The sequence below is a fragment of the Ursus maritimus genome, unplaced genomic scaffold (genome assembly GCF_017311325.1).
Source record: "Ursus maritimus isolate PB19 unplaced genomic scaffold, ASM1731132v1 scaffold_9, whole genome shotgun sequence".
Taxonomy (NCBI): domain Eukaryota; kingdom Metazoa; phylum Chordata; class Mammalia; order Carnivora; family Ursidae; genus Ursus; species Ursus maritimus.
This window is the reverse complement of record NW_024427107.1, coordinates 36,975,309-36,983,023: the sequence shown is the minus strand read 5'-3', so window position 1 is coordinate 36,983,023 and position 7,715 is coordinate 36,975,309.

Genomic DNA, 7,715 nt, shown 5'->3' with positions numbered 1-7,715 from the left:
CTGATATTACTATCTTCAAAATGACTAATATGCTGTAGGGTAATCTGCTAGGTGAAAGGCTTAAAAATCACAAAATATGCAGAGAAGTGGAATAGAAAAGAGTGAGTAGAATATGCATTGAACCAAAAAGAATAATTTGAAAATTACAAAATTCTTACAGTAGGTATACAATTAGAGTGGTATTTTATTTTTAAGATTTTGAGAGAGCACAAGCAGGGGGAGTGGCAGGCAGAGGGAGAGGAAGAAACAGGCTCGCCACTGAGCAGGGAACCTGAGGTGGGGCTCCATCCCGGGACCCTGGGATCGTGACCTGAGCAGAAGGCAGATGCTTAACTGCGTCACCCAGGCCAACAGAGATAGAGACAGCCAGCGAGAGAGGGAACACAAGCAGGGGGAGTGGGAGAGGAAGAAGCAGGCTCATAGCGGAGGAGCCTGATGTGGGGCTCAATCCCACAACGCCGGGATCACGCCCTGAGCCAAAGGCAGACGCTTCACTGCTGTGCCACCCAGGCGCCCCCCATATATATTTTTTTAAGATTTTATTTATTCACTATAGAGAGAGATGGAGATGGAGCATGAGCAGGGGGAGGAGCAGAGGGAGAGGGACAAGCAGACTCCACGCTGAGCACAGAGCCACATGCTGGGCTCAATCCCAGGACCCTAAGATCATGACCTGAGCCGAAACCAAGAGTTGGACACCTAACTGACCGAGCCACCCAGGCACCCCTAGAGTGGTATGTTTTAATGTAAGTGTGTTTATCCTAGGATGCATAAAATTCATGACCACCATATAGCAGAAGCAGCTAAGAGGGAATTCTTTGATTCTGTCCTTATTAGTTACAAAGCGCTTTTCAGTAGAAATGTTTTGAAGCATGGCCTGTTTCATACTCATTATCTCTCCCAGTCCTGCACTAAGTTGACCTCAGAAAGGAGGGCAAGGAACTGAGTGGTTTTCCATTAAGTTTTTTCAGTTCACTACTCCAATTTTAAGTTAATTAACTGGTTTTATGTCACCACATTTCTACTTTAAATTTACAAAAGAACAGCTTTGCTTGGAATCCATATTCTAGGTAGTTTTCATAGGAGTGCATTACATTATTACATGGACATGGAACAGATTCTGGGAACACTGAACCTGAGATTGTCTTTCTTACACTTAGCTGCTAGGATCTGCACACTGCTGGGCACAGATGAGGTTTGCTTTCTGGTGGGAGTCTGGGCAGGGAAAACCAGAGCAAGGCTTTCTCTGCTGGGAGGAAAGACTGGAGAGCTGCAGATCTTGGGGAGACTTTTACTTTGAAATTCATGGGCTTCTCAATGGAAGTTTGATATGGGCCCCACCAAAATATGTCAGCTCTCCCTGGCCTCCAGTAGGCTGAGAGCAGCTAAGTGGCCTGAATGTTTCCTGCTGCCAGAGAAGGAGAGAATTCAGGAAGACCATGTACAAAGTAGCTTCCTGCAAACATCCTCCAAGGAATTCACAGGCTGCCTGCTTCACATTCCATCCTTGGCATTTCTGTTGTTTCGTATTAATTGTAGCATTGTTCTTAGTGTCAAACAACTGGAAACAAAGTGAACACAGCTGGTAGGAAAATGGCTGCACAAATTATGGCACATCCACACTAAGGGAGACTGCGCAGCCACTTCATAGAAAGGAAGAACTAGGTGGGTGTCCATGAATGCTGACGTCCACTCTCCTAGGCTGCTCCCAGCCAGTCACTGGGCAAGGTGGGGGTGCTTGAGCCTGTCCATTCCTGCCTGATACGGGATTCCTCTAACAGGAAATATTTCCTTAGGGACACCCAATCAGTTGGGCTGAGGTCTTCTCAGGACTGAACTGCAATCTGGGGTCCATCCTTCGCTCCTTTCAGAGGTGTTAGTCCCAAGTCTTGGTCAAAAGGTCCTCTCTGCCAACTCTTGCTTCTTCCCCTTTATTCTTCACAGGCATTTCCCGCAGTAATTCTCTTGTGTTTAATTCAACTTGCATCCGTTTCTTGGAAGATCTGAACTGATACAATCTGCCATGATGCAATAAGGGGGAAAAAATCACTTCTATGGTATTTCTGCCAAAAATGCATGATCTGAATCTCTTCATGAGGAAACACCAGACAAACCCAACTGAGGTACCTTATAAACACAACTGGCCTACAGTCCCAAAAACTGTCAAGATTATGATAAAAAAAAAAAGACTGAGAACCCATTCCACATTGAAGAGATAATTAAATGCATGTGTGATCATATATTGAATTTGTTACAAAGGATATTATTAAGATAAGTGGAAGACTTGAACTGGTTCTTTGTATTAAATGGTGGTAACCATCTTGATGACACAAGAGGAAATGCTCACTGGAGAATTCAGGGATAATGAATGGATCATCATGTCTGAAGCTGGGTTCAGAAAATAAAGGTCTTTGCACTATTCCTGCAACTTGCCTATAAATTTGAAATTCTCATCTTTCAAGAAGTAGATGTGGAATATGGAGAATGGACTCAGAGAAGCCAAGAAGGAAAGTCTGGAGACAAACTGGAAGGCTGTTGCAGATGTCTAGCTAACAATGAGTGGGCCAGCAGGTTTGGTAAGCAGAGAGATTCAAGGTAGATGTAAGTGATAGAATTAACCAGACTCGTTAATGAATTGGATATGGGGGATAAGAAAAAGTGTTATTAAAGATAATTTTTTGTTTCTAGCTTTAGCAACTAAGTGGAGGCTAGCCACTCAGTGTAGCAAGGAAGATGGAGGGGGTAATAGGTTTGGGAAGAAATTCAAGAGCTCTCTTTCAGATATGTTATACTTGAGAAGCCCGGTATTAGTAAGGAGTTGGTTATATGGATCTAGAACTTAGAGTAGAAGTCTGGGATAGAGATGTAAATTTAGGAGGTAATAGCATATAGAGCCATTGAGATGGATGGGATCACCTTCCAGGAAAAAGTAGACGTTAAAAGAAGTCACTGAATTAAACCTGATGATCTCCACCATTTGTGGGTCAGTTAGAAGAGATGCAGCTTAAGGAGACCAACTATGATGGAACAAATTTAAATAATTACTCATCTGTCTCAGACTTTTAAAATGGAATGTAGGTAGGATTCTGCTTGCTGATCCGAGACAGAGGCATGCCACAGTGCTGGATTTGTGAGCACCTGCCTCAGAAAATAGTTCTCTATTGTACTTTTCCCTCAGGCTGCAATGGGCTGACCATTCCTGCTTGCAGCATCCGCCCTCCATTGTGAGAGTGGCTGAAAACAAGACGGGCTCTAACTGGGGTTTTAAATTTGCACTTGCATTAGGCTCACTCCTCATAAGATCTTTGGGAATTACTTTCTCTCCTGGGGCTCATTAGAAGCTTCCTAGGGTTAACAAACAGGTAAGTAGTTGCCTTATTACATATGTAATAGGGGGAAGACTACTCTCATTTTCAATTCACCATCACTGTTACCATCAAAGGGAATTGTAAATGAGAGTTTTCTTAAATACAATTATCTTAAGGCTATTTAAGTATTCTTTCAGAAAACATTCTTTAAACATGTTTAACTCTGGTCTGTGTCTGAAAGATATAAAACATGTAGATTGATTTTATATATTTTATATGCTTGCTATTGCACAAATTTGATAAAAATAGCCAGCATTCTTTAGATAAAGATAGGTGGTAGTTCTTTGGGGTACCCCAGTAACAGGTGAGTAGGAAAGCAAAAACAAAACTAAGTAGGCAGGAAAACAATTCTTTTGGAGTGAAAAAAGGGGGGCAGTGATCTTGACATTTCAGTGAAGGGATTTCTAGGAAGATGTCACAAATATTCATAGGGACAAGAAATCTGTTCCAGTGTCCTGTACGATGTGTATTTTGTATAATCCCTACTCAAGATTGTCTCGAGAGGTCTTGAGAAAGCTGATGTTGACTTAAAGTATTTTATTTAATCTGTCAGTTTAACAGTAAGACTTCTGTCTCAGCTCTGCCATTCACTAGGGAGAAGCTTCACCAAATGGAGTTTGGCTCTGACTTTTCCCCAGGTTCCTGTTTTCTGTCCTCATATTTATAAACAATCTAGCTAGAGTTCTTGGCTTCTAACCCTCCCAGATGTTAATAGTGAAATCAGTAGTAGTAGTAGTAGTGTGTTGAGTTACTTGAGTGGTATTTTCCCCTGCACAGAGCAAAAGGAGGGGCCAGCTGAACAGTCTCTCTTCAGTATCACCGTCAATGCACAGTTGCTTTTCTCCTTTTCCCCAGAGTTGATTAAGGACCCTGAAGAGGGCTCAGCAGAAGCATATACATGGAAATAACATGTTTCATGGAGTCTTAGAGATCCCTACTAATGTGCACTATTTTCTTTCTTCACCCTCACTCTCAGGCATTTGTCTTGTTCTCTGTCTTGTTCATCCCTGCCTTGCTGGCACCTGGAATAGTGCCCAGCCCCTAGTAGATGCGTTATAAATATTTGTTGACTTACTGAATAGTAAAATTAGCATAACCTTGTAGAGATGGGATATGGCTTGCTTACGTTCTGGATTTAATAAATATTCCAAAAATGTTGGCTTTAAATCATTTGTCAATTTTTCACTTTGTATATGTTCTATAAAAATCAGGGAATATAATTTAATACAATTATGCTATAACAAAGGATCTTTGTTTTTCTGGACTACGGCAAACACGTTCCCTTTACTCAATTTCTCCCAGTGGTAGCGTCTTACAGAGCTATAGGACAGTATCACCACCAGGGTAGTCCTATCGATGCAGTCGAGATAGACTAGTTCTATCACAAGGGCCCCTCATTTTGCCCTTTTATAGCAACACCTACTCTCTTGTCCCCACCCCGTACCTAGCCGTGGCAAACTTTGTCATTTTATAGTGCTAATATAAATGGCATTATATAGTATGTAATCTCTTGGAACTGGCTTTTTTCACTCGGCATAATTCTCTAGCGATTCATCCAGATTGCCAATAATTGGAAAACAGTTCCGTCTTACTGGTAATTAAGGAAATGTAAATGAAGAAGATGATGATGATACTATTTTGTTAAACCACCAAAGCTTAAAAAACACAAAAAAGAAAACAGCCAATGTATGCAACGTTGGAGGAAAATGGACGCTTTCATAAAAACAATACCAGCTAATATTGATTGCCTGTTATATACTTTGCCAGGTTCTAAGCATTTTACCTATGTCAATTTATCTAACCGCAACAACTCTGTGAGGTAAGTGCTACTATTAGCTCCATTTTATAGATGAGCAAAGCAAGCATTGAGAGGTTAATTTGCCCGAAGTCATAGAATGAGTAAGTGGCAGGGCTGACTCAATTATTTCCTAGTTTGTTTCTTAATAACAAATATGCATTATTTGTAATTTCAAAAATTCATTTGTCTACAATTAAAATGACTCTCCCCTAAGGTAGCAACCAAATATTCTGGCACATAATTATTTCAATACTCCATCTCCTGTGTCCTACAGCGCCATTCCAACCGATCCAAATTGGTGTTATCACTACTGAAAACTATACGTAAGTTATTTCTACACTATATAATTTTAAAAATATTTTCCTTCTGATTGTTTCCAAAGCCTTGAAATCATGACTATCAATATCTAATAAAATTTATAAAGCAAAATGTATGAACATCTCAGTGTATTTCCTAAGTTCCATGATATCCGAGGCATCCTACAGTAAAACCAAGTTTATAAGGCTTATTTTTTAAAAAGAGGTAATTTATTTTAGATCTATAGATTCAGATTTTTTAAAATGAGAAAATAAGTCAAATGTCCTGAAGGGATCATTCTTACAAAACTGTTTTAAAACTGAAGCATTCTTTGTGCAAGAACCAGAATCCATGTTAACAAATGGGTTCTAAACAATCAAAAGTATTACAATTATCTAAATGATATCTAAGGATGGTATATGGCACATAGATTATGTTTATGATTTAAATATCTGCCTATATTTGAAATAAAATAGCTATAAAATTTAGTATATTCCCTCTGGTAATAAAAATTAGTGAAAGGCAAGCAATGTCTGTTTTACCTTGAGCCTTTGTCATAATAGTTCATTTGCTTCATTCTAAAAGCATTTTTATTTTCTTCCCAGTTTTAAAACTTTTTGAAATGTATATTAATCAGGCGAGGAAGAAAATTATATGAATGGCTTAACATTACTCAGTTAAAAATAAATTCTTTATTTTCCTAAACTTAAAAATACTGTTTCATGATTACTAGGGCTTGTTGTCTTTAAGTTGTGATTAAAATTATGGCAAAACATTTTGTTTCCAGGTAAAAGTGTTACAGATGTGAGCTGACTATTACTGTCATCATTATCCATATAACTGGGCAGGTATATTGATAATGTAGCCAATATGAACACATCAAAAAAACAAGTCACTGGAATGTTTGTGACTCAGAGCACATTTGAACAATTCCTATTTAACACGTTGGGCCATCGGAGTCATGTACTTACTACTATCACTCAAAAATAATGACAATAAATGTATCCCAGTATTTTGACCTTAGTGCCATTATAAATTAATGTTGAATATTTGTTCATCTTGGATTTTCTTTTTTGTGCTTCTTGGGATTTTTATTATTCCACAGAATTATCACATAATTTTATAAAAAGATTTCTTTGTAGCAAATTCTTCATAGAGAAAATATAGAGAACTCAAAATAATTCTCAACAGATTTCAGATATGGATTATATGTTCTAATTTTATCTAGTGGGAAATAAAGTACTAACTAAATTTGCCCTTCACCCACAGAACATATGAATTGACTAAATGAGATGCTAATTATATGAATAAGGTAGAGATCGAAAGTCTGAGAATTAAATCCTATTTAAGTATTATATTGACAAGTATCTATTTAATTCATATATTTCAGGCCTTTTCAAGATAAGGAAATTTACTTCTCGACTTCATTAAATTCACATTCAGATTTATAAATTTTTCACATTATTATATTGCAAATCCCAAATTATCTTGGATTCTTAATAAGAAAATACTGTTATGGCCAAAATAAATAATTTAAGTGATATTTACTTTTACGTAGTGAATAGATTCATTTTTGCAGTAGGGATCTGTGCTGTAAATCCTGTAAATTAAATCCTGTTTGCCCATTGAATTCTAGTCTGTATCTGGAATTATTCTTTGGGAAAATGTGTGCCACAATCTAGTTTAGCCTATACTGCTCTTACGAGCAGAGCAAGGACATTTCCATAGTAACAATGTAGCCTTTTCTCTAGTGACCCACCCATCTCCTGGGAAGTTCCTGTACTTTATTCAGTACCATCTGGCTTCCTCCTATTTGGATAGTCTCAGGGTTTGAGTACAAAGTAACAGCTAACAGTTTTCGAGCTCCTACTGAGTGCCAGGCATGATTCTAAGCACTTCACAGGGATAATCGAAACATGTGAGGTAGAATTTATTAGCCCCTTTACAGATGAGGAAACTGAAGAGCACAGAGCTCTCGTGCCTAGGAAGTGCTTGAGAACACAGTTTGATTCCAGAGCTGAGATTAGGACCACTATGCCATATTGCCTTCTTTTTTTCTAGACTAGAGCTTCTCAGTCGCGGATGGATTGTAACTGTGCTCAGACATGGATCCTCCCAGCCTGTGGGGTTGCCGGATGGGACCCCAACACACCAGTCTGTTCCCATGGCTGTGAGCAGCTTCATTCACTCAGACCAGTGTGCTACCCGAAGATGACTGGTTTCTACATATGCCATAGTGTGAAAGTATTTGA